At 40.6% G+C, this 13,942-nt stretch overlaps 1 long non-coding RNA gene across 2 annotated transcripts in view; it reads right to left on the bottom strand.

Moving 5' to 3' along the window:
• Positions 1-13,942, bottom strand: part of LOC115939381 (uncharacterized) — a 128,780-nt gene that overhangs the window by 62,641 nt on the left and 52,197 nt on the right. The window lies entirely within an intron of this gene.

Here is a 13,942-nt window from a genome sequence, read left to right as displayed (position 1 = left end):
GGAAGAATGAAAGGCCTTAGAGGGGCCTACCAACCAGCAGCCTGAAATGGACAAACCAGTCTACTCAAGATCCTGGCACAGTTTTAGATCATTGGCTTTCCTGATTTGCAAAATGATCAAAAGCATTCCAGCCACGTGCTACCCAACACCCCCAAACTAAACTGTGAGGGAAAGGAGTAGCAATGCCTCAAGCTCACTCATGTTTCATGACCAACTGGTAGCTGGCACTGAAAAACTTCTCAAGGTTGTGTGAACTGGGTGACTGATAGTCTTAGATGCACTCTTTTAAAAAATTATGTTCTGGGGCGCCTGGGTGGCTCAGTTGTTAAGCGTCTGCCTTCGGCTCAGGTCATGATCCCAGGGTCCTGGGATTGAGCCCCGCATCAGGCTCCCTGCTCAGCAGGAGGCCTGCTTCTCCCTCTCCCACTCCCCCTGCTTGTGTTCCCTCTCTCGCTGTGTCCCTGTCAAATAAATAAATAAAATCTTTGGAAAAAAAATTAAAAATTTTGTTCTAATGGAGTCTGTACGCAGTTTAAGAGATAATCAGTGCGTGTCTGATAGAAATGCTACATCTGTGGTTTTTAATCTGTGCTAGACTTGAAAACTGTGATCTCTTGTTACTGTATGCAACCTTGAACTCCACATCTGCAGGGATTCTTCTGTGATTGAATAGGTTATAATTATAAGCAAAATTCAGAGCAACTGAGTACTTATCTAAAAAGATTACCTTTGGCTGGAGGTGAGCTGTACTGAAACTGCAACAAAATGTCTCTGGACAAGGAGAGTGAAAGAAGAGAAACAAGAGGACACTAATGCATCTGTCATTTATTGCTGGTAAGCCTAGCAGTAAAGAGCCATTGGTCAATTGCTCTGACCCTGATGAATTTATAAATTGAGATCATGGTCATGTATGCTTACAGATGTTAACTGGAAAAGTTATATATGCATAAACCTTTTCTTCCTGGATATGGCAGATAGGCATAATTATATCTAAATGGTTCTAGCGCCCACTCCCAAATAGGGAAAAGCCTCATGACATTGGTATTGCAACAAAAGCAAAAATAGACAAGTGGGACAACATCAAACTAAAAAGATTTTGCACAGCAAGGGACACAAACCACAGAGTAAAAACAAAACCTAGAGAATGGGAGAAAATATGTACAAACCACATATGGGGTAAGAAGTTAATATCCAGAGTATATAAGGACCTCTACAACTCAACAGCAAATATAGATAGATAAATGCTATTAAAAATGGGCAAAGGACATGGACAGGCATTTCTCCAAAGAAGACAAACAAATGGCCAACAGGTATTATAAAAAGATGTTCAGCACCACTAATCATTAGGGAAATGCAAATTAAACCACAATGGGGTATCACCTCACACCTGTTAAAATGGCTATTATCAAAAAAAGAGAAAGAAAGAAAGAGAGAGAGAGAGGAAGGAAGGAAAGAAGGAAGGAAGGAAGGAAGGAAGGAAGGAAGGAAGGAAGGAAGGAAGACAAACCCACAGGGGCAGCCGGGTGGCTCAATCAGTGGAGCATGTGACTCTTATCTCAGGGTTGTGAGTTCAAGTTCCCTGCTGGGTGGAGAGATTACTTTAAAAGAATAAAAAATAAAATGAAATCTTTTTATTTTATTTTTTTTAAAGATTTTATTTATTTATTTGAGAGAGAGAGAATGAGAGAGAGCAAGCACATGAGAGGGGGAGGGTCAGAGGGAGAAGCAGACTCCCTGCCGAGCAGGGAGCCCGATGCGGGACTCGATCCAGGGACTCCAGGATCGTGACCTGAGCCGAAGGCAGTCGCTTAACCAACTGAGCCACCCAGGCGCCCCAAAATGAAATCTTTTTAAAAAAGAAAAAAAAATAACAAGCGTTGGTGAGGATGTGAAAAAATAGGAACCCCTGTGCACTGTTGGGAATTTAAAATGGTTCAGCTACTATGTCAAATAGTAGGGAGGTTCCTTAAAATATTAAAAACAGAACTACCATATGATCCAGCAATTCCACCTCTGGATATTTATCTAAAACACAGGATATCAGGATTTCAAAGAGATATATGCACTTCCGTGTTTATTGCAGCATGACTCACAGTATCAGAGAGGTGGAAACAATCTAAATGTCCATCAAGAGATGAATGAATAAAGAAAATGTGATACATACATACAATGGAATATTAACTAGCCTTTAAAAAGGAGGAAATCCTGCCGTATGACTGGGAAGACCCTGAGGACATTATGCTGAGTGAAAGAAGCCCGTCACAGAGGGACGAATATTGCACGATTTCCATTGATATGAAGTATCCCAAATAGTCAAACTCATAAAAGCTCAAAGGAGAATGACGGTTATTAGGGGAAATGAGGAGCCGCTGTTCAGTGGGTATAAAGTTTCAGGGGTGCTAGATGAAAATTTCCAGAGACACACTGTACCACATTGTGCTTACCGTGAACAATAATGTACTGTGTATCCCGAAATTGGTTAAGAGGGTAAAAAACATGGACTGCAATTCCACTTATGTTTTGGAATACATCTGTATTTAGTAAAGTGAAAAACATGCGTGAGAAGAGAAACACCAAATTCAGGATATGACACCTGGCAGAGAGAAAGTCAGGCTTGTGGAAGAATGCACATAATGTTTTAATAACCACGTAACACTTTAATTCTTTAGTATTCCTTATGCTTTTCTTTACACGCCTGAAATATTCTATATTTTTTAAAAGTAACTTTAAAAGGAACAGCTTTGCTCCCGTATATCAATTATTCTCTACCTTCTTTTTCCCAAAACAAGATGGATGACATTCTTAAGAACAAGAGATTACCATGGGCGTGCCCACGTTTTGAAACAACATCACATTTTGCAGTGGAAGCAAAGAAAACAGAGCTACAGGGTCCTTTTTTTCTTTTATATTCTTTCTTTTGGGGATGTTGCAATCTCAAAAGTATTTACAAGTTTGTAACTCCTTAAAGTGTCCCAGCAACCATCCTATTAAATTGGCGGCTCTACAGATAAAATGGTGCCTACCTTCTACAATAACTCCCCTTGTTTCTCCTGCTCAAGAAATTACCAGATTTCAAGCAAGTGAAAATGAAATCATAGGGATTAACTCTGCTTCTGTCAAGTTTCAAACACAATGGTGCCGTAACTTGAACCAGGACAGTCGTCTGACCCCAAACTTGGGACAAATTTATTACTAGAAACAACCCTCAGAGAATTCTAAAAGTAGGGTTCAGTGTAAGGAGATGCCTAGGATTTTTGTTTTTCTAAATTCAGAACATTTTCCAATACAAAAAGCATTAACAGTATAATTACCGTTACATAAAAAATGATGTGCTCCTGATTTTTAATAAAGGGACTGCCTTTATTATAAAGGGATAATTTAAATAAAAAAACAACATTCACATGAAATATTCACACAGTTGAGATAAAATTGAATACTGCCCTAAATTTAGTGGAATAATTCCACAACTGCCAACTTCGCTCTTTCTGTTTGGCTTTGATCTGGGTTTCAAATTTTTAAATTTCACTGTATAATATAATTACTTCCATGTCCCTAGGGTTCATCCACAGAACAATGTTTTTCCTTGTCCACACCCAACCTTCTGAGCTATGTATGACAGCAAAACATCACATAAAAAATTCAGAAGCATAAACACGAAGAAAAAAAAGTGTATCGAAGGAGAACAGCAGGATGAAAAACTTCAAATTTTTCCAATTTACTAGTTGAAAGCCAACAGATTTTGTACATATCCAAGGTATCGAGCACAAACAATCCAATATATTAATTGTTCAGGAACGCTACCGAGAAACTAAACTTCGGGTCTTTATTTGATTGATACAAAAGATTTATAGACACAGTTGCAAAGGAGGAAAACAAAATAAGTAAATCAAAATTCTCAGATACAGGCAAAGAAGAAGGGTTGTTGGCTGGGAATGGAAATCTGTAATGATGTATGTCAGCAAAAGCTTTCATATCTTAAAATTCAATCCCTTCCTTTTCATCGCTGTGTTTTGAGTACCTCCTTCCCGTGACACTGTCAAAACAATCTTTGCGTTTCACATTTTCCCAGCAATCCACTCATTCCAAACTTTCAACCACATTTTAGAAAGGCATTCAGAGCTCGGTCCAGGCTAGAGACAACACAGGAACTCCCTCTTGTGGTACAAAAGGGAACTGCCTGTGTACACGGGCACTTAAGTCCAAGAAATTATTTTTTTATCATTGGAGAAGGAATTTCATTGCCCTCATCTTACAGACAAGGGAACAGTCTGAGGTCCAGCAACTTACTCCCTCAAGGTATTTCAACCAATAATACATTTAAAGCAGGATCTGACCACATATTACTTAAAGATAAGTCTAAAGTAATAGGTAGAGCCTAATTTTAACTTCTGTTCTGATGTGGTTTCAAAGCAACTGTTTACATAGTATCTTCGGTTTAATGTATATTCGTGATCATTTAAAAAAAACCCAGAAAAGTAAATAATGGGCAAAATTTTTCATAAGAAAGGAGTTATTTTCCAAATTATTCTTCAATCTTCTCAAACAGTATAAAATAAGGTATTATTTTGTGTATCATGAATCTACTTCTTTCAAAAGAAGAACAAGGCAGAAATAAATAGAATTTCTAAAATAATAAACTGTCATCCTTGTTTACATGCTAAAGTCAATGGATATGAATAAGAATTTATATTTTGTGTTAATGACATGTCAAAAAAATTTAAACCTGATTTCTAAATCCCTTTACTATGAATTTTTAACATGAATTAATATGATTACAAGTACCTCCTTTACAAGGTTGTTTTAAAAGTTAAAATGAGCCGATACACATAAAGGATTGAACAGTCTTTTCTAAAATTTATCCGTTTTCATCTTCTTTATATGAAAAAAGTACAAAGAGCATACCTTATAAATGACAAAAATACAGAGATGAGAGGAACAACTAAATTTTTAAATGTGATAGGTTTTCACGGGCAAGGATTTGTGCACTCTGTAATTACCCTGTTTTCGAGAATGATTCATCTAAACGTGAGACAGACTATAGCCCGTGATACTGCACACACACACAGCTGGCCAAGACCACGTCAGTTTTCACTTTCCTCCCTAATCCTCCATGTGTGTCCTGCCAAAGCTGGACAATGGGTCAGAGCATCAACTTTAAAGTTCAGTCAAGTATGTGCGAATAGCTGCATTCCTCTGACAAAACCTCCAAAGTGAATTCTTGTGTTCCCAAATCAACAAGCAAAATAAATACAACCCCTAGGGGTCTTGCATTCCCACCTGAAGGAATGATATCACTGCTTGATGGCAAAAGCTGAACCGATCCCTGACTCCTTTTTTCTCCCGTATCCTTCAAATTCCGCTAGTTACAAAGTCAAAAGTCAGGTCACCCCCAGTCACTAAATCTCTTCACTCTTCTCTCTTCTTTAAAGCCAAGGCCACAGCGTTCAAGTCTCCAGCGAACTTCCCCCCCACCCAACCTGGATAATAGGCAAGTCCTATTTACCCTTCAAAACTCAGCTCTCCACATTTGCTTCTCCAGAGCCTTCCCAGCCCCTCTCTGTAAATGCCCCTCGTCCCTACTGAGGCACGTTAAGTATCAGCCCCCACCCTCCCCCCACCCCCTTACTTCTGTTATCTCTGCAGGTATATCTTATATTCAGAGTGCCTGACTAATATGAGTGTCCCATAAATCTTTGTTGAATAAAAGGTTTACTTGGGGGGAGGGAAAAGGAGGAAAAGTAGAATTTGGTTAAATAGCTGGTACTTTATTTGGGAAAATGAATTAATGACTTTCAGTCAAAGCACTGGTTGTTTCCAAAATAAATTTTTCAATTTGCATAGCATGAGGCAGAATCATGGGCAAAACATTCCAGGGTTGTTGATTTTTCATAAAAATTCGGCAACTTTCTACCAGAAAGAGACGCACCTTGACCTAAAGAAGTAAAACTCAATTTTCTGTTTTATCTATGAAGACATGCAGGAGATGAAGGCATGAAGGCCCTAGCCCCGGAGATCCTGATCCCTAGTCTGGTACAGAACATGGCCAGGCTCAGCCAGAAAAGTGCTCTGGAAGGACTTATCTTGGTTGCAATCTATATCCCCATCCCCACACCCAAGAGATCTTTTGCCCAGAGTACCTGATCATCTCCACATACATGGGGCTGGGGACAGGTGGGTGGACAACCGACACCAGAAGGGTGTGCCTTTCCGTATCTAAAACATGCAAAGGTGTTAGTTAGGCTGTCATCAATTCCCTTCCTGATAACCAACCTCCACACATTTGAACTACTTTACACGAAAAGAATATTAATCTAATAAACTACCATTTCTTCCAGTGGGGGAGGTGGGTGATAACAGTTATTAAACATAAAACCAATGTTCACATGCTAGGGAAATACAGCTGTTACTGGTCTGTGAAAGACAACTAATAATGGTTTTACAATTAGAATCCAAAGAGCACTTGACATAGAACATGAATTTAATAGGTTTCATCAAGTATTCTAAAGCAATACAATGAAATCAGTCACCTAGTCCAATTTCTTGAATGGTCATCTTAAAGAGAATTTAAAATTTTGAGTGGCTACTCACTTTTTTTTTTTAAAGATTTATTTATTTATTTGAGAGAGTGAGAATGAGAGAGAGAGAGTACATGAGAAGGGGGAGGGTTAGAGGGAGAAGCAGGCTCCCTGCCGAGCAGGGAGCCCGATGCGGGACTCGATCCAGGGAGTCCAGGATCATGACCTGAGCCGAAGGCAGTCGCTTAACCAACTGAGCCACCCAGGCGCCCCGGCTACTCACTTTTTAATGGCTTTATTGAGGTATAATCTACATGCCATGGAAGTCACCCATTTTAAGTGTCCAATTAGATATACTTTGGCAAATTTCTACAGCTGCACAGCTCTCACCAAGAATGGTTCCATCACCCCCAACAGTTCCCTTGTACTTCTTTACGGCCAGTCTCTGCTCCCACCTCTGGCCCTAGGCAACCGCTAATCTGACCTAATGCTTTGCCTTTCCTAAAATTTTCATATAAATGGTATCATACAATATACAGTCCTTTGTTTCTGGTTTCTTTCACTTGGCATAACGTTTGTGAGGTTTACCCATGTTGTACCATGTATCAGTAGCATGAATTAGTGCTTCATTCTTTTTCATGGCTAAATAAAACTCCACTGTATGAACACAACACATTTTGCTTATCTGTTCACCAGCTGATGAACTGGATTGTTTCCAGTTTTCGTCTATTACAAATAATGCTGCTATGGACATTTGTTTGGTTTTCGAATGGGCACAATTTTTATGACCTTATTGGTGTAGAATTCACATACAATAAACTGCACATATTTGAAATGTATAATTTGATGAATTTTGAAGTATGTATACACCCATGAAACTACTGTGCATAATCAAGATAATGAATCTGTAATCACCCCCGATGTTTCATTATGCCCCTCCCTTTAGAATCCTTTTCTCCCTACTCCCCTAAGCCATTCAATGATCTGCAACCAATGATCTGCTCTGTCATGATCAATTAGTTTGCATTTTGTAGAATTTCACCTAAATGGAATCAGACAGTATTGGTACTTGCGGGGAGGAGGGGAGGTGCCAGCTTTTTTCATGCAGAATAATTACTTTGAGAATCATACATGCTGTTTGTATAGATCAATAGTCCATTCCTCTTCATTACCGAGGAGCATTCCATCATATGGTTGTGCCAATTTGCTTATCCATTCATCTGCCGATGGACATTTACACACAATTTCCAGTTTTTGACAATCACAGATAAAGCTGTTATGAACACTGTATATAAGTTTTTGTCTAGATACATGCTGTTACTTCTGAAGGCCTAGCTGGGGATGGACCTGCTGAACTTTTTAACAAACTGTTTTCCAACAATGGCTGTACCATTTTATATTCCTACCAGCAATGTGTGAGCTTCCTGGGGTTTTTTTACATCCTTGCCAACACATGGACTGTCAGTCTTTTTAATTTTAGCCATTAGAGTGGGTGTAGAGCAGTATCTTATTATGGGTCTAATTTGCACTTCCCTAATGATTAATGATGTTGACAATTTTTTCATGTGTGCACGTACCATTCACGTACCTTCTCTGGTGAAATATATATCCAAATCTTTTGCACATTTTAAAATTATGATTAAATTGTGATCAAGTTATTAGTTAAGCTTATGATTGCATTTTAAGAAAGTTCTTTATGTATTTTTGAGATACAAATCCTTTATCAGACATCTGTTTTGTGAATATTTTCTCTCGGTCTGTGGTTTGACTTTTCATTTTAACAGTGGTGTCTTCTGAAAAGCAAAACTTTAATTTTTATGAAGTCCAGTTTATCCTTTTTTCTTTTATATACTTCACGCTTTTTATATCTTATTTACTAAGTCTTTCTCTAATCCAAGACACGAAAACTTTCTGCTATGTTTTCTTCTTTACATTTCCTATGATGCACCTTAAGTTCATTTTTGCGTATGCTGTAAGGTAAAGATCAGGGCAATTTTCGTTTACATGGATATCCAACTGCGGCAGAACTATTTGCTGAAAAGACTATGCTGTCCCTACTGAATCACATCAGCACCTCTGTTGAAAAGTAGTTGGGAGGTGCCTGGGTGGCTCAGTCAGCTAAGCTTCCGGACTCTTGATTTCAGCTCAGGTCAGATCGCAACGTCATGAGATTGAGCCCTGTATCAGGCTCCATGCTCAGCAGGGAGTCTGCTTGAAGATTCTCTCCCTTTGCCCCTCGCCGACTTGCTCAGGCACTCTCTGTCTCTCTCAAATGAATAATTAAACCTTAAAAAAAGGGGCGGGGAGAAAAAGGAAAGTAGTGGACCACACAGGATATGGATCTGTTTCTGGATATTCCATTCTACTGATCTCTATATGTCCATCCCTATGCAAACACTATGCTGTCTTTATTACTGTAGCTTTACAGTAAGTTTTAAAACCAACTTCTTTTTTAAAGTATAAGACCCCCAACTTCTTTTTTAAAGTTATTTTGATTATCCTAGATTCTCTGCATTTCCTTATGAATTTCAGACTCTGTTTTTTCTATAAATACTTTTCAAAAAAATCTTTTCTGAAATTTTGACAACTCTGTTGAATCTATAGATTAATTTGGGGGAAACTGCCACATTGACTATATTGTCTTCCAACCAATAAACATGGGTATTAAACATAAGACCAATGTTCATATGCTAGGGAAATACAGCTATCCCTGGTCACTAAATTCTCTGAAAGACAACTAATAATGATATTCCTACTTATTTGGGTATTTTTTTTTTTAAAGATTTTATTTATTTGACAGAGAGAGAGACACAGCGAGAGAGGGAACACAAGCAGGGGGAGTGGGAGAGGGAGAAGCAGGCTTCCCGCGGAGCAGGGAGCCCGATGCGGGGCTCGATCCCAGGACCCTGGGATCATGACCTGAGCCGAAGGCAGACACTTAACGACTGAGCCACCCAGGCGCCCCTTGGGTATTTTTTTTAAGATTTTATTTATTTATTTATTTATTTGAGAGAAAGAGAGTGAGATACAGCATGAGAGGGGAGAGGGTCAGAGGGAGAAGCAGGCTACCCGACGAGCCGGGAGCCCGATGTGGGGCTCGATCCCAGGTCCCTGGGATCACGACCTGAGCTGAAGGCAGACGCTTAACGACTGAGCCACCTAGGCACCCCAATATACCCCACATTTCAGTCATCCATTCATCAGCTGATAGACATCAGTTTTCCAAGGGGTGATGGTTCTTTTAGTAATTTGCTTGCATTTAAACTGCAGAATCTGTCTCTTCCAAGAATGTAGCCCGTTATCTTTACTTACTTTTAATTTTTTTTAAATAATCTCTACACCCAAACTGGGGCTCAAACTCACAACCCTGAGATCAACAGTCACAAACTCCATCGACGGTGCCAGCCATGCGCCCCCACTTAGTTTTTAAAATTCGTATTTCTGTCCTCTGGTCTGGTTCCCTATGGGTTACCTCTGCGTCTGCATAGGGTACTGGTCAGCCATAGTGATTTGGGCAGAGGCTGTGCTCGAATACTTTGTACCTGTAAGGCGTCCACCCTCCACTAAGGAAGTTGCATGTGGTGGTAAAAGCAGTCAGAGTCGTCCCCAGCTCTCAAGGAACTCCCTGGACTTTCGCTTTTTGCTGGGTTCTCTTGAGTATTGATCCCCTAGGCATGCAGTTAGCAGCCGGCCACAACTGTGTGGAGAGCTGATGTCAGCCCTTCTATGGCTCTCTCTCATTTCTGGGATCTCCCTGCTAAATTCCTGGATGGTGGCCCCGAACCAGGACTGCAACGTTGAGGCAGCAAAGCTGTAGGTTTTCCCCGTCCATTATGAATTGAGTATGCCACTTTCAGCCAGCAAAGCTGTGGGTTTTTACCGCCAACCCCCACCAAATGGCATCTATCACTTCTGGTAAAAAGTACAAGCTGGTAAAACTGCAGTTCTCACGGAGTGAGATAAGAGGTGGGAGAGGGGCCCAGGCAAGAAGGCCACAAACTCCCACTCTCATTACCCAAGGTTCCAGCATATTTATTGTCTGCCTCCCCAGTCTATTTCCAGTACCCAGAAATGACTGCTTTTGTCAATCCTGTCCAATTTTATAGTTTTTTACTGACCCATCCTCTTCACATCATCATTAATGGGAGTGACCTTGGCCATCCATTTTTAATTTCTCAACCTCCCATAACATAATCTCTTAAAAAAATAAAGTAGGACTATAATTTCACTTCAAGTACCAAATACAGAACTGCTCTCTCCAAGTCTGACATAAAATTTATCATCATAGCCCGAATATTTTTCCATTAGGAGCTCTTCCACACAGTGTCAGCAAACTAACATTATATTAAAAGTACCAAAAGAGTCAGATGTTCAGTAATTTTGATGTTCCTAGGGAATTAACTGAATGACTACTTGCATCTCAGCTGTGGCTCTTAACCACAAAAACTCTACAATGGCCCAAAGACAACAGGTTCTGTGATGTTATTAACAAAGCTTGACTTAGGCAAAAAGGAAATTCTTGCAGATTCCATTAGTATTATTATATAAATATTCTCAATCCAGATTTTGTAATCCAATTTTTTTCCCCATTATTCCAAATACTGTCACAAAACCCTCAAGCTTAACTTGCCTTTAGCGCTGGGACATCGTATTTATAGAATGCTTTGTAGTTGACAAAGCTTTTTCATCTCCTATCTCACGTGATCCTCATGAAAACCTCACGTAGTAGGTAGAGCAAATAGCATCCCCATCTTATACCTGTCAGAACTGAAATACACAAGGATTAAGTGTTCTACATAGCTGGTAAATCAGATCTAAGACCCAGTTACTCTGGCAACGTATCGTCTTGTGACCTTGTACATGTCTTTGCTTTCATTTCTTCCAACATTTTGGTAACTTCCTTAAAGGTAAGGAGGAGAGATTACCCCAAATGATAGCTTTCTCAACACTTTTGGTTGAGAATAGGCTTAACATTTATTTCCTTAAAAATTATAATTATAGCAATGTGAATGCACTCTCTGAGCAAGAAGAAATGAAGCCAAATTTTGTAACAACTACACAAAAGCAACCTTCAACATAATGCCAACCTCCCCACACATGCACAACATATATACACACACACTCTACGAAACACCATTCTAGGAAACCCTCCTGGGAGGGAAACACTAAACCTACCCACACACACATACACAAGGTGGTGGTCTTAAGTGTCACAAACCTGGTGGGTCATTTCAGAAGAATATCTTGAAATCTCTCTTAATACACACATTGGGAGAAATGTGTTAATTTTTCTCATTGAGAAAATGAAAACCAAACACTTCCTGAACCCTCTTGCCTCCGCGGTTCCTCAGGAGAGGGTCTACGCTCACCCTCTTTGGGGCATCGACTCCAACTCTCCCTTGAACCTGTTTGATTTGGGCTTTTGTCTCCACCACTTCACTAAAAAACCTCTTGTCGAGCTCACTAATAACTTCCTCGTTGCTAAATCCAATGATCAATTTTTAGCTCACATATTACCTAACCCATTAGCAGCATTTGACAAGGCTGGTTATCCTTGCTTCTCAAAACGCTTTCTCCTCTTGGTGATTAGAATACCCCAGTGTCTACCTTCTTCTGTTCCTCAGGCTCTCGTGTTGAGACTCCGGTTGTTGCAGTGGTCCCTGGCTCAGGTCCTAGACCTCTCCCTCCTTCTTTCCTTTTTTTTAAATTACTGAAACTGAAGTACAAAGATGCAGCTTCTAGACTTGGCTCTGCTGTGACACAGGCATGTGACCTTGTGCAAGTCATTTCATCTCCCTGAACTTCATTTTATTCATCTCTAGAGTGGAGGAGGCAGGCTCAGAGCTTCTCCAAGGTAAATTCCAGCCCTCAGACTCAACAGCCCTATTTAAAAAGTGCTAATTTCCAAAGAACTGATTTGATTATTAGGTAACATTTCTCAAAGTTATCGTGTTTCCCCTACGAGCTTTGATTGATTGTTTTCTATTCTTATCAAAGTCAAACATCTATGGAGTGTGTAGACTCAAACACTCAGCAAGGCTTATGAAAAATGGCAGCCCACCCTCCTCACATCTGTCCCTCTTCAGGGGTGCTTTTAAAAAACACTTTGAACCTGCAGAGAAGTTGAAAGTATTCGGGTATTCATGTCTGAATAGTCCTTGTCTAAAGGCCTACGGCTGACATTTTAACATAGTCCTGGTTTCTTCTCTACTTCCTTTGTGCCAGACCATCCAAAAGGCGGAGAGAGATGTAGGACACTTCACTCCTGAATACTTCAGTGTGCAGCTTCCAGGGATAAGAGCATCTCCCACGTAGCTACAGAATCACTGCCACACAGGAGAAAACAGACGCTAATTCAACAACACGGGTCCAGTGGGCCTCTCTGAGCATGGATGGTGCTCCTGAACTACCCTCCGCTCCCTCTCCTCTTTTCCAACTGTTCTCACTCCCTTGGTGGCCTCAACTCTTCTTAGGGCTTTAAAATAATGGTAATTGCTTATGATTTCAAATTTGCCTCTTCAGCCCTGACCTCTCACTGAACTCCAGATCCTGCCTACTTAACCTTTCCACTTAGATGTCTAAGGAGGCATCTCAAACTTAATGTGTCCCAGACTGAGCAGCCCCCTCCCCGTCAATCTGTTCGTCCATTCTTCAGCTGTTCAAGCTGCAAACAGCGTCATCCTTGACACGTCTCTTTCTCTCATTCCATATCCAGTTCCACAGTAACGGGTGACTAGAATTCCCTCCCTTCTCATCACTTCCTTCATTTATGGGATCAGGCATCACCATCTCCCATGTGGGTCACTGTAGTAGCCCCAGGGCTCTTGGCTTCCGCCCGTGCAAATGCTCCCACCCTCACCCCAGAGGAGTCCAGTCAAAACAGCTTCCACAGAAAGATCCGGTCACTTCTCTTCTCAAAACCCACTCAAAGCCAAAAGTCCTTGCAAATGCTCACCTGCTGTGCCCATGTGTTACCTTTTATCTCCTCTCCCCCTCACTCACTCCACTCCAAACCATCACCACACCTCCTTCTACCACTCGAACAAGCCAAGCACACTCCGTGTTTCTACTCCCTGTGCCTGGAACAGTCTTCCCCCAGACCTCTACAAGGTCTCTCTCTCACCTTCCTCAGTGAGGCTTTCCTTGAACACCCTACATTGTTTCCAAATCGCTTATGGCTTTCTAATAGACTGTATTTTTTATCTTATTTATTTGTTTTTAGTCTGTCTGTTTTTAGTCTCCACTAGAATATTAACTCCACGAAAGCTGAACATTTTATTTTTTTTTTAAGAAGGGCAACGGGAGTTACAACCACGCCCAGCATGGAGCCCAGCGCGGGGCTTGAACTCATGATGCCGAGATCGAGACCTGAGCTGAAATCGAGTCGGACACTATAATGAATGAGCTACCCAGGTGCCCCAGGATAT

This window comes from Leptonychotes weddellii, chromosome 12, assembly GCF_054177405.1.
Source record: "Leptonychotes weddellii isolate Sample4059 chromosome 12, ASM5417740v2, whole genome shotgun sequence".
Lineage (NCBI taxonomy): Eukaryota > Metazoa > Chordata > Mammalia > Carnivora > Phocidae > Leptonychotes > Leptonychotes weddellii.
The sequence above is the reverse complement of the archived record's forward strand: the minus strand, read 5'-3'. Positions and strand labels throughout refer to the sequence as shown.